Source organism: Diceros bicornis, chromosome 4 (assembly GCF_020826845.1).
Source record: "Diceros bicornis minor isolate mBicDic1 chromosome 4, mDicBic1.mat.cur, whole genome shotgun sequence".
NCBI classification, from domain to species: domain Eukaryota; kingdom Metazoa; phylum Chordata; class Mammalia; order Perissodactyla; family Rhinocerotidae; genus Diceros; species Diceros bicornis.
In genome coordinates this window covers 28921991-28947401 of record NC_080743.1, presented here as the reverse complement: position 1 = coordinate 28947401, position 25411 = coordinate 28921991, and the positions used below count along the sequence as shown (strand labels likewise).

The 25411-nt window shown below is 38.0% G+C and overlaps 1 protein-coding gene across 9 annotated transcripts in view; it reads left to right on the top strand.

Annotated features, from left to right (window-relative positions):
- The window catches only part of EVI5 (ecotropic viral integration site 5), a 233937-nt gene that overhangs the window by 19984 nt on the left and 188542 nt on the right, over positions 1–25411 (top strand). The window contains exon 2 of one of the 9 annotated variants that reach the window (XM_058538524.1): positions 326–425. The exons of the other annotated variants lie outside the window; for them this stretch is intronic. The gene's annotated coding sequence lies outside the window, so the exon portion shown is untranslated. The remainder of the gene's footprint in view (positions 1–325; positions 426–25411) is intronic. 9 annotated transcript variants of the gene reach the window in all.

Here is a 25411-nt window from a genome sequence, read left to right as displayed (position 1 = left end):
GATTAGTTGGATGTTTCTGTTAGCCTTGGTAAAATTCCATTTACCTCCCATATAAGCATGTAATTGTGATGTGGTGGCCGTTGGTTGCTTTTCTCTGTTAATTTTCTTTTCTTTTCTCTTCAGAAACTATTGCTGTAGTTTGCAAAGTGGGAAAGTTTCCTTTTGTGTAGAGTGTAAAGTCAGGAAAATGTCAAATGTTTTTCCACATCTGTTATACAGATCTGTTTACATTTAATATAAAAAATTATAAAAGAAGTTTTTGTTGATATTCTTGAGACTTTTTTTTAACAATTTGTAACTTTATCTTTTTTTTTTTTTGAGGAAGATTGGCCCTGCGCTAACATCTGTTGCCAGTTTTCCTATACAGAGTTGTAGAGTTGTAGCTCTTCTATGTGGGATGCTGCCTCAGCATGGCTTGATGAGTGGTGAGTAGGTCCGTGCCCAGGATCGGAACCGGCGAACCCCAGGTCGCCGAAGCAGAACTCCCGAACTTAACCGCTACGGCACCGGGCCGGCCCCTCTTCAGACTTTTTTTGATGCTAGTATTATTACATGGATTAAAACAAGATTAAATACAGTCTATTATAGGTTATTTTCAAAGGAGGTAGGAATTTTCTTGTGATACGTTGACAGTTTCATTTTCAAATATAATTTCCATCTCAATATTTTAATTAATTGAATTTCTTAAATAGGAAATCACATTGGTTTTAGGCAGGCCCCTGTCTGTCAAATAAAATCCTCAGGGTCATGACATGTTCTGGTGTGCTCATGTTTCTATTGGTGATTTATACTTGTCAGGATGTCTTTGTTTTAGGGCAGAATCTTTAGTATCCTGGCTCCATCATTTATTAGCTAATGGATCTTGGGCATATTGTTCAACTTCCATAAACTTCAGTAAAATCTGTCTCTGGGTTATTGTGGAGATTAAATAAGATAATGAATGTAAATCTTGTCACAGTGCCTGGTACATAGTAAAACATACAGTAGGTGATGGTGGTAGCAGCAGCAATAGTATATCATTGTATACAAGTTTTGCTTTTCTGAAATTTATCTCTAGAGGTAGGAAGGAAGGATCAGAGAGATGGAAATATGCTGTACACCTATAGAAAATAAATTAACTCAGAGAAATTTGTCATATAGACGTCTAAAGGAAAGAGACTTGTCAGCAGTGTTGCCCTGATTTCCTGTTTTTTCCCTTTCACTGTAATTCCTGTTGCTCTATCTTTTGATTCCTGTTGAAGCCAGTGCTCTGTACCTTCCCTTCTTCCATCTCTGACCACTGTTAACTTAAATAAGTGGAAGACATGGTTTGAAATTCTTCTTTGTGGATATTTACAGGGTATATTTTAAAATCTGCACTCCATATTTATTGGTGCAAGACATTGCTATTTATATAATAATAATGTTTATTCCTGTGTTTACAGAGTTGGTACAATACTTTCTTACAACCTGCTTAAAAGATTGAAGATAGATATTGCACTTGTGCCAACCTTAAATCCTACTGGAACAAGGTTGAGTATAAATTAAAAAAAAAAATTTTTTTTTTCACTTTCTACATGTTTATTCAGTTGTATATTGAGTTTTTTATGGGCTCATAATTTCCAACACCTTGAAAAATTAAGAGAAGTAATGATGTGTACAGATACAAGTTAATGATTTTTTATAATTACGTGGACATAGACCATTTTGAAATTTGAGCCGACATTTTAGAATGTACTTCTAAGTTTGTTACATTGCTGTTTATTTTGGAAGCAGATAAGAAAAGACCTGTCTGGATCCATTTGGCATTATAAACACTTAGACAGATACCCGCTAAAAAAGTATAGTTCTGTAAGTCGGTGAGCTCTGGGGTTTGTAATCTTGTATAAGCCATCAGAGTTGTCGTTTAAATAATGATTCCGGAAATACAATATCCTGTCATTCACCTACCTGCCAATTTCCCCCTAAATTTATGGGTTCCTATAAAATTTACTGTGAAACTTGAGATGCTTGTAATAGTCAATTTTAGACTAAGAGTATAAATAATTAAAAATATATAATGTAAGTAGAAGAGCTGTAGATTTATCCATCTGTTTATTCTTCAGCCAACTTTTATTGTTGAGTGTCTAGTATATACTAGGTACTATGCTAGGCATCATGGGAGGGCAAAGTAGTACTTTCTCTTTGGTCAGAACAAAAAAAACAAGGTGCTTTTAGGCTCCAACTCTGCTACCTTCTCAGTAGTGTTCCTAACAGGCAATCTTGACGTCAGTAATGATCTCTTAATGTCTTGCTTCAGCATTTTGTTGCTTTCTCCCTTTTATTTCCTTACTGTATATTTTTCAGATTAATATATGTATTCTGTCATGACAAAGGACTCTATAAAAATGATTTCCTTTTGTTTATGCAAATAACACATATTCAAAAAAATTTGGAAAAATCGGGAGTATAAATAATACTGAAACCGCAAAGTTAATATCTTATATTCTATTCAGTTATGTTGTGGTAATTGCTGTTGGCAGCTTCTGTTGCTGTTTTCCTTTATAGTCCTTTTGCTTGCTTTCCAGCCAGAGCAAGCTATTAAAAGTCTGTTTGGCACTTGTATGCCAGTGTTCGTAGCATTGTTACTCACAATAACCAAAAGTTGGAGGAAACAACCCAAATGTCCATCAATAGATGAATGTATAAACAACAGATGAGTGGAGATATGTATCTGTATTTGTCTATCTATGTATATATCTATCTTCCAACCTTAAATATGTCAAGTTTTCCGTGGGATCAGAGTCTCCAACACCTTGAAGAATGAGAGAAGTATATGTATAATGGAATATTATTCAGCCATGAAAAGGAATGAAATTCTGATACATACTACAATGTAGATGAATGTTGAACACATTATGGTGAATGAAATAAGCCAGACACAAAAGGACAAATATTGTATGTATGATTCTACTTATATATCTAGAATAAGTAAATTCATAGAGTCAGAAAGTAGATTAGAGGTTACCTGAGACTAAGGAGAAGGAGGAATGGATACGCAGTTTTTTTTTTGGAGGAGTGATGAAAAAATTTTGGAAATAGACAGTGATGATAGTTGTACAACATTGTGAATGTAATTAATTCCAGTGACTTGCACACTTAAAAGTGGTTACAATGGCAAAATTTTATGTTATATATATTTTACCACAATTAGGAAACAAACTCTGTTTGGAACCCTTAAGGCCTTGTGGCTAGGTCACAGTCATACTTTTAAGTAAGGCTGGGGTCTGTCTCATTCGTGTGCCATCATATTTGAAAAAGACTAACACTCAGTATTTGAGTGGTGAGTTTATGGATAATTAATTTTTCTTCTTGATTTTCTTTTATATTTTGTCATAAATATGGATCACTTAAAATGAAAAAAAATCCATAAATAAGAATTATTTTAAAACCAAAATCAAATCAGATAGTATTTATCTTCTTTAGCCTACTACCTAGTATTTTCTTTCTCTTATCCTTTATCTCTTCTTGATCATCTCTCATTTTTTTTTTTTTTGGATGTTTGTATCTCATTCCTTAATTATACAGGTTTTTTGTTTTTCTGTGTGAGAAAGATCAGCCCTGAGCTAACATCCATGCCAATCCTCCTTTTTTTTTTGCTGAGGAAGACTGGTCCTGGGCTAACATCCGTGCCCATCTTCCTCCACTTTATATGGGATGCCGCCACAGCGTGGCCTGACAAGCGGTGCATTGGTGCACACCCAGAGATCTGAACCCGGGCCGCCAGCAGCGGAGTGCGTGCGCTTAACCGCTACACCACGGGGCCAGCCCCGATACAGGTTTTATATAACCAGATTGGAAATAATTGGAAAAAGAAAGAAGAGGACTCTCCCCATCCCCAAATTCACTACTTGTTTGTTTGTTTGTTTATTTATTTATTTATTTAGTGAGGAGATCAGCCCTGTGCTAACATCTGCCAAGCCTCCTTTTTTTGCTGAGGAAGACTGGCCCTGGGCTAACATCTGTGCCCATCTTCCTCCACTTTATATGGGCCGCCACCACGGCATGGCTTGCCAAGCAGTGCATTGGTGCGCACCTGGGATCCGAACCGGCAAACCCTGGGCCGCTGCAGTGGAGCGTGCGCACTTAACTGCTTGCGCCACCGGGTCAGCCCCCATAACTCTGGTTTTAATTTTGATGTATTTTCTTCTTTTCTTTCCTTTGCTTATATCTTTGTTCTAAAGAGAATGTATATATAATTTGAGTTCTTGCTTTTTTCACTTTTTGTTTCATTAGCATTCTGCATGTGGTCTGCCTTATTGTCTTCCTAACTATAAAACAAAGTTAAAACTTCCAGTATCCCGTCTGACATAGAAGTTGCCTCTCTGTGCTAACAACAAGTAAAAAACTGAACAAACTGAAAAATCAACAGTTCTTCTTAGATTCATCAGAGAAGTGAGGTCACGGGACAAATCACTGCTCCCAAAATCGGAGAAACAGGTGGATACAGAGAATCACAGCTTAGTGGAGAGAAACCCATGAATTGAAACCTCTGTGGGAACTAGTGGTAGGGAGAGGAAACCCGAACTATAACTGACGAATTGCCTGAGGCTCGGTGTAGGCAAGTCTGAAAGAGAAAAACTCCAGGGGGATCCAGTCACTGGGGGCCCTCACACTTTTGTGAATTTTACTTCCAGGAGCTTGACCAGGTTCTCATAGTAAATATTGGGGAAAAATCCCCTCATGCTTCTGGCTGAGGGAGGGGAAAAGGAACCATTTGGAGATATGGCAGAGCATTCTGTTTTTTACAAGCTCTGTCCTTAGGAGAAAACATTTAACCAGAGCTTCACCTGCTGGGGTTTTTATCAGAGCCTGACTGACTTAGGGGAAGAGAAATAACTTAATTCTAGGCCACTCTAGCCATCCTGTCCCACAGAAAGGAGTGGGGCGAGGGGTGAGGGGGATGACTGAGAAGCACGTGTGAGGTTCACGGTCCAGAGATACAGGCTCACTAAGAGACTCAGATCTACTCATAGAACTATAAAATGCTTCCCTTCCCCCTACATCTTATCACCACACTATTAAAGGCCTATTTACTGCAGTTCCTTTTACCCAGTACCTCATATCTGATTATCAAGAAAAATTACAAGACATACTAAAAGACAAAAAGCACAGTTTGAAGAGATAGAGCAAGCATCAGAACCAGACTCAGATATGATAGAGATGTTGGAATTATCAGACCAAGAAAGAATTTAAAACAACTATGATTAAGGTGCTGAGGGCTCTAATGGGTAAAGTAGGCAGCATGTGAGAACAGATAGTGTTAGCAGAGAGATGGGAATTCTAAGAAAGAACCAAAAAGAAATGCTAGAGATCAAAAACAGAAATGAAGAATTACCTTTGGTGGTCTTATTAATAGACTGGATATGGCTGAGGAAAGAATCTCTGACCTTGAGGATATTTCAATAGAAACCACCAAAATTGAAAAGCAAAGAGAAAAAGACTGAAAAAAAACAGAACAGAATATTCAGTAACTGTGGGACAATTACAGAAGGTGTAACATACACAAAATGGGAATTCCATATGGAAAAGAGAGAGAAAAGGGAACAGAAGAAATATTTGAAACAATAGTGATTGAGAATTGCCCCAAATTAGTGTCAGATTCCAAATCTCAGATCCAGGAAGCTCAGAGAACACCAAGCAAGATAAGTGCCAAAAAAACTACACCTAGGCATATTATCTCCAAACTACAGAAAATCAGATAAAGTAAAAACCTTCTGAAAGAGGCCAGAGGAAAAGCACACCTTACCTATAGAGAAGTAATCATAAGAATTACATCTGACTTCTCAGAAACCTTGCCAGTAAGAAGAGAGTGGAGGGGCTGGCCCAGTGGCACAGTAGTTAAGTTCGTGCACTCTGCTTTGGCAACCCGGGGTTGGCAGGTTCGGATCCCGGGCGCGAACCTACGCACTGCTAATCAAGCTGTGCTGTGGCGGCATCCCATATAAAGTAGAGGAAAATGGGCATGGATGTTAGGCCAGGGCCAGTCTTCCTCAGCAAAAAGAGGAGGCTTGGCAGATGTTGGCACAGGGCTGATCTTCCTCACCAAAAAAAAAAAAAAAAAAAAAGAAGGAGACATAAAGTCTTTTTAAGACGGACAAAAACTGAGGAAATTTGTTGCCAGTAGAATTGCCTTGCAAGAAATATTAAAAGAAGTTCTTTAGAAGGAAGGAAAATAATATAGGTTAGAAACTCGGATCTATGTGAAGTAAGGAGGAGCGTTGAAAAAGGAATAAGTGAAGGTAAAATAAAAACTTTTATTTTTCGTGTTCTTAATTGATCTAACAGATAATAGTTTGTTAAAATAATATCAACAGTGTATTTGATTATACTTATGTATATATGTATGCTTATGCATAAGTGAAATGAAGGACAGCAGTAATACTAGGGATGGGGGGAGGAATCATGATATTTTGTTATTAATAAGGTACTCACACTACCTGTGAAGCAGCGTAGTGTTATTTGAAAGTGGAATTGGGGGGCCGGCCCGTGGCATAGCGGTTAAGTGCGTGCGCTCCACTGCTGGCAGGCTGGGTTCAGATCCCAGGAGCGCACTGATGCACCGCTTGTCAGGCCATGCTGTGGCGGCGTCCCATATAAAGTGGAGGAAGATGGGCACAGATGTTAGCTCATGGCCGGTCTTCCCCAGCAAAAAGAGGAGGATTGGCAGATGTTAGCACAGGGCTGATCTTCCTCACCAAAAAAAAAAAAAAAAAAAAGTGGAATTGGATTGGTCGTAATTGTATATTGCAGACTCCAGGGCAACCACTAAGAAAAGTAAAAGAAAAAGAAGTCTAACTAATATACTAAGAAAGGAGAGAAAATGGAATCACATAAAACGCTCACTTAAAACCACAAAGGCAGAAAAAGAGCAGAAGACAAAAAGAGGAACAAAGAACAAGGGCAACAAATAGAAAACAGAGAAAGATATAAAAGATGTACTGTTGCTAACACTAATTGAAAGAAAGCAGGAGTAGGGCCAGCCCCCTGGCTTAGCAGTTAACTGCGCTCGCACCGCTACTGGCGGCCTGGGTTCGGATCCCGGGCGTGCACCGATGCACCGCTTCTCCGGCCATGCTGAGGCCGCGTCCCACGTACAGCAGCTAGAATGATGTGCAACAATGACATACAACTATCTACTGGGGCTTTGGGGAAAAAAAAGGAGGAGGATTGGCAATAGATGTTAGCTCAGAGCCGGTCTTCCTCAGCAAAAAGAGGAGGATTAGCATGGATGTTAGCTCAGGGCTGATCTTCCTCACAAAAAAAAAAAAAAAGAAAGAAAGCAGGAGTAGTTATATTAATTTCAGACAGAGCAGACTTCAAACCAAAGAAAGTTTTCAGGGATAAAGAGTAGAATTACATAATATAAAGGAGTCAGTTCTCCAAACTGACATAATAATCCTTAATATGTATGCATCTAAAACAGAACATCAAACTATGTGAGGCAAAAACTGATAGAACTGCAAGGAGAAATAGATGAATCCACTATCATAGTTGGAGGCTTCAATACCCCTCAGTCAGAAATGGACAGATCAGCAGACAGTAAGGACATAATGGAACTCAACAACACCATCAATCAACTGGACTATGTAATGGACATCTGTAGACTACTTTATCCAACAACAGCAGAATACACATTCTTCTCAGGCTCACATAGAACATTCTCCAAGATAGACTACATTCTGGACCATGAAACCAATTCCTTGAAAGACACAATCTGCCAGAACTCAACATGAGAAGAAATAGACAATCTAAATAAGTCTATATCTATTAAAGAAATTGAATCAATAACCTATAACCTTCCAGAACAGAAAGCACTGGGTCCAGATGGGTTCACTGGTGAATTCTACCAGACATTTAAGGAAGAAATTATACCAGTTCTCTGCACTCTCTTTTAGAAGATAGAGCTAAAGGAATACTTCCTAACTCATTCTATGGGGCCAGCATTACTCTAATACCAAAACCAAACAAAGACATTATAAGAAAAGAAAACTTACAGACCCAAATCTCTCATGAACATAAATACAAAAATCTTCAACAAAATATTAGCAAATTGAATTCAGCAATGTATAAAAAGAATCAAATACCATGACCAAGTAGGATTTATCTCAGGTGTGAAAGGCTGGTTTAACTTTTGGAAATTAAGATAATCCATCACATCAACAGGCTAAAAAAGAAAAATCACATGATCATATCAATAGATGCAGAAGAGCATTTGACCAAATCCAACACCCATGACAAAAAAACTCTCAGCAAACTAGAATAGATGGGAACTTCCTCAGCTTGATAAAGAATATATACAAAAGATATAGCTAACATACTTAACAGTGAGAAACTTGAAGCTTTCCTACTAAGATCAGGAACAGGCAAGGATATTCCCCTATCACCACTGCTTTTCGGCATCCTACTGGAAGTCCTAGTTAATGCAGTAAGATAAGAAAGGAAATAAAAGTTATACAGATTGAGAAAGAAGAAATAAAACTGTCTTTGTTCATAAATGACAAGATTGTCTATGTAGAAAATCTGAATGATTTGACAAAAAAAAAGCCTTCTGGAACTAATAAGCAATTATAGCAGGGTTACAGGAAAAAAGGTTAATACACAAAGTCAGTTGATTTCCTATATATCAGTGATTAACAAGTAGAATTTGAAATTAAAAACAAAATACCATTTACAGTAACACAACAAAAAATGAAATACTTATATATAAATCTAACAAAATATGTACAAGCTCTATATGAGGAAAACTACAAAACTCTGGTGAAGGAAATCAAAGAACTAAATAAATGTTCATGGATAGAAACACTCAATATTGTGAAAAGGTCAGTTCTTCCCAACTTGATCTGTAGATTCAAGGCAATCCAATCAAAATCTCAGCAAATTATTTTGTGGATACCTACAAACTGATTCTAAAGTTTATATGGACAGGCAAAAGACCCAGAAAGGTCAACACAGTATTGAAGGAGAAGAAGATGGAAGACTGACACTACTCGATTTCAAAATATATTATAAAGCCACAGTAGTGAAGACAGTATGATATTGGTGAAAGAATGGACAAACAGATCAATGGAACAGAATAGAGAGCCCAGAAACAGACCCACATAAATATAGTCAATTGATTTTCGACGAAGGAGCAATGACAATACAATGGAGAAAAGACAGTCTTTTCAACAAATGGTGCTGGAACAACTAGGCACCAACATGCAATAAAATGAGTCTAGTTACAGACCTTACATCCTTCACAAAAATTAATTAAAAATGAATCACAGACCTAAATGTAAAATGTGAAACTGTAAAACTTCTAGAAGATAACATAGTAAAAACCCAGGGTGACTGTAGTGAAAAATGTTGGTGACCTAGATGTAACACCGAAGGTGTGATCCATGAAAAAAAGAATTGATAAGTTGGACTTCATTAAAATTAAAAATTTCTGCTTTGTGAAAGACACTGTCAAGAGAATGAAAAGACAAGCCACAGACTGGGAGAATATTTTCAAAAGACGTATCTGGTAATGGACTATTATCCAAGATATTCAGAGAACTATTTTTTTTTCTTTCTTTTTCTTTTTTTTGTGAGGAAGATCAGCCCTGAGCTAACATCCATGCCCTTCTTCCTCTTTTAGCTGAGGAAGACTGGCCCTGAGCTAACATCTATTGCCAATCCTCCTCCTTTTTTTTTTTTTCCCCCTTTTTCTCCCCAAAGCCACAGTAGATAGTTGTATGTTATAGTTGCACATCCTTCTAGTTGCTGTATGTGGGACGCCGCCTCAGCATGGCCCGACAAGCGGTGTGTTGGTGTGCGCCCAGGATCCGAACCTGGGCTGCCAGTAGCGGAGCGCGTGCACTTAACAGCTAAGCCACGGGGCTGGCCCTGCAGAGAACTCTTAAAACTCAAATATAAGAACAGAACATGATTAAAAAATGGATCAAAGACCTTAAAAGACATCTCACCAAAGAGGATACACAGATGGCAAATAAGTGTATGAAAAGATGCTCCACATCATATGTCGTTAGGGAAATGCAAATTAAAACGAGATACCACTACACTCCTGTTGGAATGGCCAAAATCTTGAACACTGACAGCTGGCAAAGATGTAGAGCACCAGGAGCTCTCATTCATTACTAGTGGGAATGCAAAATGGTACAACCACTTTGGAATACAGTGTGGCTATCTCTTTTTTTTTTTTTTAATAATTTTATTTATTTATTTATTTTTCCCCCAAAGCCCCAGTAGATAGTTGTATGTCATAGTTGCACATCCTGCTAGTTGCTGTATGTGGGACGTGGCCTTAGCATGGCCGGAGAAGCGGTGCGTCGGTGCGCGCCTGGGATCTGAACCCGGGCCGCCAGCAGCAGAGTGCACGCACTTAACCACTAAGCCACGGGGCTGGCCCCAGTGTGGCTATCTCTTAGAAAACTAAATATACTCTTACCACAAAATCCAGAAGTCCCGCTCTTTGGTATTTACCCAAAGGATTTGAAAAATTATGTCTGCACAAAAACCTGCACATGGATGTTTATAGCAGCTTTATTCATAATTGCTAAAAGCTGGAAGTAACCAAGATGTTCTTCAGTAGGTGAATGGATAAGTAAACTGGTACATCCAGACAATGGAAATTATTCAGTGCAAAAAGAAATGAGTTATCAAGCCATGAAAAGACACGAAGGAAACTTAAATGCCTATTACTAAGCCAGTCTGAAAAGGCTGCACACAATATGATTCCAACTATATGATGTTCTGGAAAAGGGAAAACTATGCAAGCAGTAAAAAGATCAGTAGTTGCTAGGGGCTTTGGGGAGGTGAAGGATGAAGAAGTAGAGCACAGGATTTTTAGGGCAATGCAACTACTCTGTATAATATTGTAATGATGAATACTTGTAATTATATTTTTGTCCAAACCCGTAGAGTGGACAGCACCAAGAGTACCCTAATGTCAACTATGGACTTGGGTGGTAATGTATTATAGCAAATATTTTATCTGGTGGGGGATGTTGATATTGGAGGCTATGTATGTGTAGGTGCAAGGGGTATATGGCAAATCTCTGTACTTTCTGCTCAATTTTGCCGTGAACCTAAAACTGTTCTAAAAAGGAGAGTCTATTTGACACAAAACGAAACAACCACAAAAATTACAAAAGTTAGAGGATACTGAAAATTTTTAATACAGGATACTAAAAAATTTTAATGTATGAAATTCTCTAAAGTAGAAAAGGAAAAGTTTTCTCCCTCTGCCTTTATTTCCTTTGCTAAATTCTTACTCTCTTGAGATAAATATTAATAGTTTGATATATAAGCTATCAAAAAATGGAATTTTGCTGCACATCCTTTTCTTCACCGATAACTGATTTGTTCTATCATATTGGGAATTATGTTCTTTTTAATGGCTGCATTGCATTCTGTTGTATGGCAGTGTCATAATTTATTTGCTCATTCTTTGATTAATGGACATTGTGGTTATCACCAGTTCTTTTCTATTATAGATAATTCTGGGATTAATTTTAGCACATATATCCTTACTTATTAGGGTAAATAATTCTTTCGGTGCTGAGTCAGCCTATGCACATGTAACATTTTTATACATACTTCCAAATAGTCCTTCAAAACTGCTATACTAATGTATGTACTCAGCAATAGTGTGTTTGAAAATACTGATGTACTTTATGCAAAGCATCAGTTTTTTTATAATGAACTACTTCATACTGAAAAGGTAAAAATAAAAATAAAATAAATGCCTATATTTCCATCACCCACCTTAACAAATAAAACATTACAAATGCACTGGCAATCATAGTACTTCCTCTCCTTCCAAACATAACATTATTCTGCTTATGAATATGTATATATTCAAAACCAATATAACCCGTGCAGCCATAATATGTTACATAAAGACATTAGCTTCCAACATGGTTCCCGATGGTCCCCGCCTCCTGATATTTATGCTCCATGTAGTTTCTACCCACAATGAATAGGGCTGGCTTGTGTAACCAGTAGGATGTTGCAGAAATAGAAGAACGTGATGTGAAGATACTAAGTCATATAAGGTGTTACATCTTCTGTTTTGCTCTCCTCCTGGGGGAAGCCAGCTGCTACATTGTGAGGATGCTCAACAGCCTTATGGAGAGGCCCACGTGGTGAGGAACTAAAGCCTTCTGCCCGTAATCATGTGAAGGAGCCGTCCTGAAGCAGATCTTCCAGCCCAGTCAAACCTTCATATGATGGTAGCACTGGCCAAGATCTTGTCTGCAACTTTATGAGAGATCCTGAGCCAGAATTACTGAGTTACACCACCCTAATCCCTGACACACAGAAACTGTGAGATAATAAATATTTGATGTATTAAGCTGCTAGATTTGTGGGTAACAGATGAGAGAGAGAGATAAATAGGTAAATATGAAAACCTTGGTCCCATGTTATGGATTATTTTCAAGGGAGACTGGGCAAGTGAGTACCTGGTAGTTTTCAGACTTAGGTGGAGAAATCCCAAAACACTAATGGGGGGAATTCAGATGTTGGATGGCCAGAAGGAATGCGAGTATTAATGCCTACCTTGCAAAGTTTGTATAATACTATATCTTTAAACCTTCCCACCCTCACTAGAATGTGTAAAAATGAGAGGATTAATAAATGGAGGAATTAAGATAATTGATTAAAGTTATTGAACAATTAGGTACAGTCATGCATTGCTTAATGACAGGGATACTTTCTGAGAAATGGGTCGTTAGGTGATTTTGTCATGTGTGAGCCTCATGGAGTGTACTTACACAAACCCGGATGGTACAGCCTACTACACATCTAGGCTATATGGTGCTGATCTTATGGGACCACACTGTTGTGTATGTGGTCTGTCGTTGACTGAAACGTTATGTGGTGCCTGACTGTTTGTAAGGATGGGGGAGTATTAACAGGATAAGAAGGTCCACGATGGAATGACAAGAATGGGAATGATAGAGTGAGAGGAAAACAGATCAGCTAGAATTTTTTCTCAGTGTGACCAAAGCTATTTCATAATACCTTTGAATCCTTTACTTCTCCCAAAGGATGCAGAATTAGTTGTTCTTCTTACGTGTTTCCATATTATCTTGTATTACGTGTTTCCATATTATCTTGTATATACTTTTCTTTGGCACTTGTCACAATGTATTATAATTGTTTCCATACCTATGCTTAGTAAATATTTGTTGAGTAAAATTAATAGGACCCCGGTGGAGGAAAAGAACTTAGAAGAAATATTAAATCCCTGAAGCTGAGATAGCTAGATTTTTGAGTCATTGTTAGATAGCATGTAAAGACCACCCTGTTTATTCTGAAGAGTAGCCGTGGTAAGCTTCTGAACTACTAATGCTACTTTGGCTGTATGAGTTTGGCACTGGTTTTGAAGTCTTGGCATTTGGCTTCTACTTTGCTGTTGTTCTCTGGGGCTTGGTTTAGGAGAAAATGTTTTCTGTGGAAGATTTTAATTTTAGACTCCTTCTAGGCATGTTAACTGAAGCCTAATTTTTTCTTTACATTTTTCAAATATGAAAGAGTTATAAAAGAAAAGGGCTTTCACTTAAGATTTTGCTGGTGTATGTAGCAGGAGGCACTGCTTAGCTACGCCCTAAAGGATAATGGATTATTTTTATTTATAGATTATGGAGAGACAATATATTACCGCAGAGGATATTATTCCTAATTTTAGAATAACTGCGCTTGAGTCTCGCTTTTAGTATTTATTAGCAAGTATGAGCCTCTCTGAACCTTTTTTTTTCTTGGAAAAATTCTTGATTCATTTCCATGAATTCCAGCACCCCTGCCAAAGAACAACAAAATACTAGTTCTCCAGTCTCAGTAAATGGCACCACTGGTTGCTCAAGTCAGGGTAGATTGCACTCTTGATTCTTCTTTCTCCCTCATTCTCTACATTCACTTCATCAGAAAGTCCTTTTGTTTCCACTTCCACAATATTATCTTGCATACAAATATGCAAAGAAAATACATATATTTTCTTTGTCTCTGCTGCCCCCACAATAATCTAAACCTTAATTTATTTCTCACCTGTGTTTCTGTAACAGTCTCCTGCCTAGTCTCCCTGCTCTGGTTTCCCTATAATCTGTTTACATAGGAGAGTACTCTTTATAAAACAGAAAAGATCATACCATTCTTTGCATGTTTAAAACCCTGAGTGACTTCCAATTGTACTCTAAATAGATTCCGAATTTCTTAGAAAACTCTTAATGATTGGGCCCCTGTCAGCTTTTCCAGTGTCATCTTTCTACACTTTAATTACTGTGTGCTAGCCATAACGGTCTCCCCTTAGTTCTTCTAACCTGTGCTGTTCAATATGGAGGCCAGTAGCCGCGTGTAACTATTGAGCACTTCAGCTGTGGCTAGTCTGAATTGAGATGTGCTGTAAGTGTAAAATACACACTGAATTTCAGACTTAGTGTTCAAGAAAAAATGTAAAGTATTTCATTAAATATTCATTCTTTGTTGAAAAAATGTTTTGGATATGTTTGTGTTAAGTAAAAGATAGAATTTCACTTGTTTTTACTTTTTAAAGTATAGCTACTAGACAATTTAAAATAACTAATGTGGGGCTGGCCCAGTGGCTCAGCCGTTAAGTGCGTGGGCTCCGCTTCAGTGGCCCGGGGTTCGCAGGTTCGAATCCTGGGTGCACACCAACGCATTGCTTCTCAAGCCATGCTGTGGCAGCATCCCATATGAAGTGGAGGAAGATGGGCACGGATGTTAGCCCAGGGCCAATCTTCCTCAGCAAAAAGAGGAGGATTGGCATTGGATGCTAGGTCAGGGCTGATCTTCCTCACCAAAAAAAATAAAATAACTAATATGGCTTGCATTTGTGGCTGACCTTATATTTCTATTGGACATTTCTAACCTATCAAGTTTTTAAATTCCTCAGGGCCTTTGTACATATTGTTCCTTTTTTTGCCTAGCTCTTTGCACAACTGGCTTCTTCCTACTCATCTTCTAGATCTTAACTTGAATGTTGTCTCCTCCAAAAGGTAGTCCTTACCCACCCTGTCAAATCAAGTTCTTGTTTGTTGCCTGCATGCCATATATTCTTCCCTGCATTTGTTTGTTCACTATTTGTCTGACTTCTTTTTTTTGTTTTTTGTTTTTTTTTGTGAGGAACATCAGCCCTGAGCTAACATCCATGCTAATCCTCCTCTTTTGGCTGAGGAAGACCGGCTCTGAGCTAACATCTATTGCCAATCCTCCTCCTTTTTTTTCCCCAAAGCCCCAGTAGATAGTTGTATGTCATAGTTGCACATCCTTCTAGTTGCTGTATGTGGGACGCGGCCTCAGCATGGCCGGAGAAGCGGTGTTTTGGTGCGTGCCCGGGATCTGAACCCGGGCCGCCAGCAGCGGAGCGCACGCATTTAACCACTACGCCATGGGGGCCAGCCCCAGGATATTCATTTAAAATAGTATCAGACCTCAGAAATAACAGGTGCTGAAATACTTGTAAATGAACACTTGTTCCCTTGAGTTTTGGCTGTATCTTTTGTTGGCCATTCCTTAATGTGCTAAGTTTATCAGAATACAACTCAGTATTCTAGTCAGTAATCAGGTATCTCTCTTGCTTAAGAATGAAATTCTTTAAGAAATTACCTCTATTCCTTGTCAAAAAGATCAATTCAGTTTGATTTTTTTTCTTCAGTAGTTTCATAGCCACACGTTTGTATATAAGAAAACAAAGATTAACTAACATAGTTTGTAACATATTGATTATAAGCCCATCAATAGCAGCAGAGATCTGGAGGAGGATGATAATTCTTACTTTGTAAACTGTTAAAGATGGGGAAAGGAAATAAACAAGATTCCAAATATAATTTTGAGATATGTAATTAGTTTAAACCTTTGAAAAAGCTTAGGGATAGGTAGGGAGCACATCATGGGCCTTTTAAGTAGTGGTAGTGGTAGCAGTGGCAGTGGTGGTAGCGGTAGCAGTAGTAACGCAGTAATAATGGCAAACCTTTGAGTGCCTACTATGCCGGGTGGTGTTCTAAGTGTCACATGAGCATATTTAATTTTCATGAAAGCCGTAGGAGAGTGATAACTTTATTAACCCACTTCTTTTTCAGATGAGGGATTGAGACATCAAGTGGTTAAGTGAATTGCCCAAGGTCACACAGCTAGTAGGTGGTAGAGATGGGACTGGAACCTGGGTACAGAGTTTGTATTCCATCCAGCATAGAGTAAAAAGAGAAGTGGCCAAAAATGGATCTGTGGAGGACAACATCTGATAAAGCACAGAAAGGGTCCAACAAAGAAGATGCCTGAGAAGTGGAAGGAAAGCTCTAAGGACGTGTTGTCATAAAAGCCATGGGAAGAGAGCAAGAGAAGAAAAAAGATTGTTGGTATGAAAATAGCTGCATTTGTTGAGTGCTAGGTGTATGCTAAGTGCTTCGTGTACATTTTATTTATTGTTATGATTATCCCTATTTTATAAATAAGAAGCTGAGGCTTAATGTCAGTAGTAACTAGAAGATCTAGAGTTGAATCCAGGTCTCTAATTTCAAAGCCCAAGTGCTCAACCACTAAGTGGTCCTGCTTTGCAACAATAATCAAGTAAGGTTATGTGAGATGAGCACTTGTGGAAAGTAGTGATTAAATTGGGACAAAAGGTAAGATTAGGAAGCCAGCCCAGAGCCCTGGTGGCCTAGCACTTAAAGTTCGGCATACTCTGCTTCAGCAGCCCGAGTTCAGTTCCTAGTTGTGGAACCACACTACTCATTTGTCAGTAGCCATGCTGTGGTGGCGGCTCACATAGAAGAACTAGAAGGAGCTACAACTAGAGTATACAACTATGTGCTGGGGCTTTGTGGGGGGAATAAGAAAAGAAGAAGATTGGCAACATATGTTAGCTCTGGGCGAATCTTTCCCAGCAAAACAAACAAACAAAAAAGAAAGCCAGCCCAAGAAGTGCAGTAGCTGAATAATAAGAGCTTAAGAAAGAGAGAAAATATGGGGAGGATATCATCAAAGAAATATATGAGGAAAACTTCCCAGAACTGAAGGACACGAGTTTCTAAATTAAAAGGGCTCATGAGCCAGCCCGGTGGCACGAGCGGTTGGGTGCACGTGCTCTGCTGCGGTGGCCCGGGGTTTGCCGCTTTGGATCCTGGGCACGCACCGATGCACTGCTTGTCGAGCCATGCTATGGTGGCGTCCCATATAAAGTAGAGGAAGATGGGCACGGATGTTAGCCCAAGGCCAGTCTTCCTCAGCAAAAAAAAAAAAGGGGGGGGGGATTGGCAGATGTTAGCTCAGGGCCGATCTTCCTCACAAAAAAATAAATAAATAAAAAAACCCAAAAGGGCCCATGAGAATGCCAAGCACAATGGACGAAAAAAGGATGAAAAAAAGATTTATGTCAAGGCATTTCATTTGCAAACTGTCACAACTAAGGGGCTAAAGAGATGTTCCCAGAGGTGAAGGGAAGATGGGCTAATTAATAGTTAGAGTGGGTTTAGACTCTTCAGCAAGAATACTAGAAGGTAAAAGACAACTGAAGGCAAGATCATCAAAAATCTGAGGGTAATCTAGTTTATAATGCAGCCGAATTTTCAAGTGCTAACAGTAGAATAAAGATATTTTCACATATACAGTGAGACACATATACAGTGTCTCAAATTTACTTCTCATACAGATTTCTAATAGGAAGCTATTAGAAGGAGGTACCTCACCAAAATGAGAGAATGTACCAAGAAAAAGGAAGACATGGAGTTTAGGAAACAAATAATCCAACCCAAGAGAGAAGTAAAGGAGATAACTGGATCAGGGTGAAGGGAGATCCACAGATGACCGTTGTGCACCAGGTGTAGAGAGCAGCCAGTCCAGGATGGAGCAGGTCAGAAGCTTTTGGAAGGGACATGTTCAAAAATGTAAAAGTGATAGCACATGGATAAATGTATTGAGGAGATTTATAAAGTCGGATGAATTGGGGAACAATTGGGCATGAATTAGTAGTAAGTATATGTAAAGGTAAACCAACAAAATTAAGACATTTGTTAACTCAAGGGAAAGTAAAAAGTTGGGCCAAGAAAGTAAAAGTAATCACAGCATACTTCATAGAACAGCTGTGACTAAAGTTACCTAGTTATATTAATGTATACACTGAATCTTGATCCAATGAAAAGTGTGTTTTAGTTATATAGGGATGAGGAGATGTAAGAAGTGTGAGTATGTTGTGGTGGGCAAGGGGTGGATGGGGTGGGTGATGGGGAAAGAGAACTAAATCGTTCTTTTTCATAGTGGGAGGTCAATTGATAAAATGTTTAAAACTTTCTTTTTGGTCATAGACCTCATAAAACTGATAAAAAATTATAACTAAGAGGAAAAATGTGATGAAGTGGACATTTGATAAAGGAAGGCCAGGAATTCTTATTACTGGGTCTGTGGATGATGTGAACCTTCAAAAACTATTTGCAAAAATTTGTTTATATGTGTATGAAGTTCTTAAAGGGATTTGTGACCCCTAAAATGTTCTTATTTCTGCCTTAGCAGGAGGGGTTGTGAGATGGTATGGTATTGGTGGTGTTTTTCATCATGCTCATAAGAAATGGTTGTTTTGGTGTTGATTTTTGATTCATTTTTTTCCTTCATGTATTATTTCATCATCTTGTTATATGAAAAATGACTTGGGAAACTAAATACTATTTTGTGTTTGGTCATCTATCAAAATGAATCTCCAAAGTATTGCTTTGTATCTTTGTGCTGCCTTTTTTTTTTTTTTTTTTTTGGTGAGGAAGATCAGCCCTGAGCTAACATCCATGCCAATCCTCCTCTTTTTGCTGAGGAAGACCGGCTCTGAGCTAACATCTATTGCCAATCCTCCTCCTTTTTTTTCCCCCAAAGCCCCAGTAGGTAGTTGTATGTTATAGTTGCACAGCCTTCTAGTTGCTGTATGTGGGACGTGGCCTCAGCATGGCCGGGCAAACGGTGTGTCGGTGCGCACCCAAGATCCGAACCCAGGCCACCAGTAGCGGAGCACACGCGCACTTAACCGCTAAGCCATGGGGCATGTGCTGCTTTTTGATTTAATGTCTTCAGCTCTTCTAGTTCACTGATTTTCTCTTTATGGGTGGCTAATAATCTGTTTAAGCCTCTATCCCTCCATCCTCCCCACTCCTAATGTTTTTTTTTCCATTTTATTTATTAAATTTTTTATTTCCAGAGGTTCCATTTGGTTATTTTAAAAATCTGTCTGATTTCTGTTAGTATCTGTTCCTTGCTCATTTAAAAAAATCTCTTTTATTGCTTTAAGCATTTCATTTTATTATTTTTTGCGTGTGTGAGGAAGATTAGCCCTGCGCCAACATTTGTTGCCAATCCTCCTCTTTTTGCTGAGGAAGATTGGCCCTGGGCTAACATCCGTGCCCATTCTCCTCTATTTTGTATGTGGGATGCTGCCACAGCATGACTTGATAAGTGGTACATAGATCCGCGCCTGGGATTTGAACCTGCGAACCCCGGGCCACTTTAAGCATTTTAGAAGTACTTATTTTGTATTCTGTATTTGATAATTCCAATAGCTGAAGTGCTTGTGGGTCTAATTCTGTGTTGTCATTTTTCGAGTTTTGTTTCCTTGTGTGCATTATATTTTTGAATTGTGAGCTTATTTCTTTCTGTGTCAACTTTGGTGACTTGATTGAGCTTTTTAAGTAAAGGGACTTCAAGAGCAGTTATATGAACAAGAATTAGTATAGATATTTGGAAGTATGAGGCTGTGGGCCTAATTTTAGCAGGATGTGCATTGTGTATGATAAGTTTGATCTACATTTTAATGAGGATTTGAATGCTTGGCAAACTACTTTATTTCCTAATATTTTCATGTGCTCTAAATGGGGAGGGAGTTTTCTTTTAGCTGTCTGAGGTCAGCATGATTTGGCTAATTAAAATTAATTCTCATTATATTTCCTAGTTATTACTCTCTGCTTATTCTATATGTAGAGCTCCCTCTTTTATTCCACAGACATTTATTGAGTATCTGCTTTATGATAGACACAATCTTTTGTGTGTGTGTGTGTGTGAGGAAGATCAGCCCTATGCTAACATCTGCCAATCCTCTTTTTTTTGCTGAGGAAGACTGGCCCTGGGCTAACACCCGTGCCGATCTTCCACCACTTTATATGGGACGCCGCCACAGCATGGCTTGCCAAGCAGTGCGTCAGTGCACACCCGGGATCCAAACTGGTGAACCCCCGGGGCCGCCGCAGCGGAGCGCGTGCACTTAACCGCTGCCCCACCAGGCCGGCCCCAGACACAATCTTTGATACTAGGGATATAGAGATATTCAAGACACAGTCTCTTTTTAGGAGAAAGTCAAGTAGTAGATGAAACTGAGAAAAACCTTATTGAAAACTTATGAATGCTCAGGCTTCATTGTTGTTCACATTGTAGAATGGTTGCCTTCTAAAAAGTTAAAAATTATAGAGTGTAGTGGTAAGTAGAAGCGGTACCTTGTTCTGAGGTAAGGGACAAAGGTGTTTTGAGGTAAACGGAGAAGTAAATGAGGAACTTAATGTTAGATCACCTCTGCTTCTTTAAGGTGAGGCTGTTTGGAAATGTCTAAAGAGCCACATGATGAAGCAAGTTGGAGAAAGGCATGAAGATAGGACTATGCTGGAGACTTGATTTCAGATGAGGAGGGTTGGCAAGCACTGCCTGAATCATAATCTGCTCTTTGTTATTTTATGGAGAAATTTGTTCTGATCTAAATTTTTTAAAACAGGCTTCTTGGTATATAATTCATATATAGTACAATTCACCCATTTAAAGTGTACAATTCAGTGGTTTTTAATATATTCACAGATATGTGCAGTCATCATCATAGTCCATTTTAGAACATTTTCATCACCTCAGAAAGAAACCTGTACCCTTTAGTTATTACTTGCTGTCCCTCTGTCCTCCCCAACCCAAAGCAATTGCTAATCAACTTTCTGTCTATAGATAATGCCTATTCTGGACATTTCATATAAATGGAACCATTATATGTGGTATTTTGTGACTGGCTTTTTTCACTTAGCATAATGTTTTCAAGATTAATCCATGTTATAGAATGTATCAGTACTTCGTTCCTTTTCATAGCTGTGACCTAATTTTTTTAAAATGTAAATTTAATTATAAACTGCTTATGCCATTGTGCTGAACTCTTTTGAATATCTTTACTGAAATGTTCCTAGTTTATTTTAGTCACTTATCTTAGTGAAAATATAAATATTTACAATAAAGTCCTCAACTTAATTATATCCTATATTACTCAAAAAGCAAGATTCCTATTTCAGGAAAATAGCCTACTTGTTAAAAGACTTCCTTGAATATCTTATTTCTTGGCATTGCTTTAGCATACTAATCAAAATGCCATTTTAATAGCAGTGAAAAAGTAATGATGTGATTTAAATGTGTTTGACTCGGAGCCACAAATCAGTGATAAGTTTTCCTAGCTTAATTAAATGCTGTTCTCCCAGGCTTCCGGTGCATTAATGTAATTTTCTGAATCTAATATTTGCTTACATTTTCTTAGTGTACTGTCCTTATATCTACTCATAGCATACTACATGTATGTAAAAAGATGTTTTTTCTCAACTGTGTGAGTCCTCCATCCTCAGAACCAAAAACAAGTTCAGTATGATGTCTTTATTAGCCATGTAAACCCTATGAATAGTAGCGGGGCATTGTCTGATATAGCGCCGGAAGATGAGAGGATGCTGCCCCCCCAAAATTGGGCAGAGTTCCACTCTGCTGTATGCAGCGTCGCTAGGTGTTGGAATCCACTTGACAGCACTAACAATGATGTCTTTATTAATACTCAATATGTTTAATTTCCTGGTTTTATTTTAAGCATTGTTAAATATTTTAATTTTGTTTTGTGAGATAATATGATATTGTTTCAGTTACTATTGCTATGTAACAAACCACCATAAAACTTAGTGGCTTAAAACAATTATTTAATGTGAACTTGGATTCTGTGGGTCAGGAATTTGGACAGAGCATTACGAGGAGGGCTTGTCTCTGCCTCATAATGCCTGTGAGGCTGAGAGGCTGGGAGGACTCAGAGGCTGGAGTTGCCTCTTCATTAGGGCCTGGAATCATTTGATGGGGTATTCACATTTCATGTCTGGTGGTTGATGCTGGGACCTCAGGTGGGCTCTTAGCCAGAATACCTACACTTGGCCTCTCCACCTCGTCTCTAGATGGGCTAGTTTAGGCTTCTTAACAGCATGGTGACTGGGTTCCAAGAGTCAGCCTCAGTAATCACTTTCGATGTACACTATTGGTTGAGGTGCTCAAAAAGCTCTGCTCAGGTTCAAGAGGAGGGAACATAGACTTCACCACTCAATGGGAAGATGTGGGCTAGGAAATGTGGCCTTGTTATGGGTTGAATTGTGTCCCTCCAATAGATAGGTTGAAGACCTAACCCCAGTACCTCAGAATGTGACCTTATTTGGAAATAGGGTTGATGCAAATATAATTAGGGGAGAAGTCACAGACAGCTGAGGGGAGAATGCCATGTGACAATGGAGGCAGAGATTGAAGTGCTTGGAAGTGCTGCAGCTACAAGCCAAGAAACCGTAAGGATTGCTGGCAAACCACCAGAAGCTGGGAAGAGGCAAGGAAGGATTTGTCCTACAGATTTTAGAGGGAGAATGACTTTGATGACACTTTTTGGACTTCTAACCTCTAGCGCTGTGAGCCAATAAATTTCTGTTGTTTTAAGCCACCCAGTTTGTGGTACTTTGTTATGGAAGCTCTAGGAAACTAATATAGGCCGTCTTTGGAAAATACAATCTGCCACAGATTTGTTGTAAAAATTATAGCTTTTTTTCCTCTGTTTGTATCTGGTAATGATATATATTTATTTTGCGCATGTACACTTTTCTATATCCAGCAGAAACTTACCAGGAGGGGCTGTTTTAATAACTATCAACCTACTTTATATGTTAACATTTTTTGGTGAAGGAGTATAATACATTAAAAGTTGTTAGTGTATATGGCTGCAAAAGAAAGTTGGTACAGGAGTTACATTCATTGAAATATGTTGTTTAACAATGAAAATTAATCAAAAGTTGTTAAGGGAGTATTAATTGAGTGTCTGCTAATGACACAGCTTTGTTCTTAAGTCATGAAGAGGATTCATGAAAAGTAAAGAGTAGTATCTTTGATCTGTTGTATTTTTTGGGGGTGACAATATGAATATATATGAAATAATCTTTTTATTTCTTAAGGAACTAAGGGGCAATACATCTAAATGGTTAATGATATAACAATATAGGGATAATATGACACATATACCATAGGGTTGTGGAGGTTAAATTAGGTCATAACATCAAGTGTCTGAGGGTAAACGCTCAGAAAATATTAACTATTATTATCTTTATTAATGAATGTCAAAATATGTAATGTAGACAAAAAGTGCCATAGAAATGGAGAGAAAAGTGAGATAGAACATGCAGTTACAAACACCTTAAAGAATGAGTGCTGTTTGGAAACAGCGGCATTTCTCAGAATACGTTTTGAAAAAAATGATGAAAAAAGGATTTCTGGCCAGTCAGATTTGGAAAGTACATTCCCCTACCTTTTACCCTTGACAGTGTATGATGATAATATGTCCCTGAGAAGTTTTATAATAAAAAATATTGCACTTAATCTTCAGGACTTCAGCTTTCAGTAATATGGTTCGCTACATAGCTTGGAAAAAACTCTTCCTATATAAAGCATCTAGAAATGCAAACATCCTTTGAAATGCAAAGTTATGTTTCCAGGAAAGTAAGGGAAATGCCCCTGGGCCAAAACCAGCCAGCAACTGGAAACCAGATGCCCTTCAAACCCACCCATGTGTTATGTGAATTATTTATTTACTTTTTGGAATAATCAAAAGAAAACTTGGAGTAGCTATATTAATTTCAGACAAAGCAGACTTCAGAAGAAGGAAAATTTTCAGGCATTATGTAATGATTATAAGGGCTCAGTTCTCCAAGAACACAACAGTTGGTGAGGCAAAAACTGATAGAATTTTGTGGAGAAATAGACAAATTGACCATTATAGTTGGAGACTGCAGCACCTATCCTTCAATAATTGTTAGATATAGCAGGTAGAAAATCAGTAAGTATATAGCTGAACAGTACTTTCAATTGACTGGATTTAATTGACATTTACAGAATACTGTATCCAGCAACAGCAGAATACACATTCTTCTCAGGCTCACATGCAACAGTCACCAAGATGGACTGCATTCTGGGCCATAGACCCTTAACTTGTGCTCTTAGACCACAGTGGAATTAAGTTTGAAGTAACAGAAAGATAGTTTGAAAATCTGGAAATATTTGGAGATTAAACAACACACTTCTGAATAACACATGGGTCGAAAAAAGTCTCAAGAGAAATTTAAAGTATTTTGAACTAAAGGGAAATGGAAAGTAGCAAAAGCAGCACTTATAGGTTAATTTATAGCATTGAATGTATATACTAGAAAAGAAGAAAGATTTAAAATCGGTAATCTAAGCTTCTACGTTAGGGAACTAGAGAAAAGAGCAATATAAACCTTAAGCAAGTGGAGGAAAAGAAAGAATAAAAATTAGCATAAATAAATAAAATTGAAAACAGGAAGACAGTAGAGAAAATCAATGGAACTTAAAGGCTGGTTCTTTGAAAAGATTAATAAAATTAACAAACCTCTAGCCAGTGTAATGAAGACCAAAAGAGAGAAGACACAAATTACTAATATAAGAAATGAAAGAGGTAAGTTTTTAAAAAAAATTTAATTGTGGTAAAATATATATATAACATAAAATTTACCATCTTAACCATTTTTAAGTGTATAGTTCAGTGGCATTAAGTACATTCACATTGTTGTATAACCGTCATCACCATTCATCTCCAGAGTACCCATTAAACTTTCCATTCCTCACTCCACTGGCAACCACCATTGTGCTTTCTGACTCTATGAATTTGACTACTCTAGGTACCTCATATAAGTAGAATCATACAATATTTGTCATTTTGTGACTGGCTTATTTCACTTAATGTCTTCAGGGTTCATTTAGGTTGTAGCATATGTCAGAATTTCCTTCTTTTTTAAGACTGAATAATATTTCATTGTATGTATATAATACATTTTATTTATCCATTTATCCATTGATGAACACTTGAGTTGCTTCTACCATTTGGCTATTATGAATAATGCTGCTGTGAACTTTGAGGCCCTTTTTTCAGTCTTTTGGGTTATATACCCAGAAGTAGAATCGGAGGGTCATATGGTAATACTCTGTTCAATTTTTTGAGGAACCACCATACTGTTTCCCACAGCAGCTGCACCATTTTACATTCCCATCAACAATGCCAGCATTTGTTATTTTCCATTTTTTTTTTTTTGCTGAGGAAGATTCA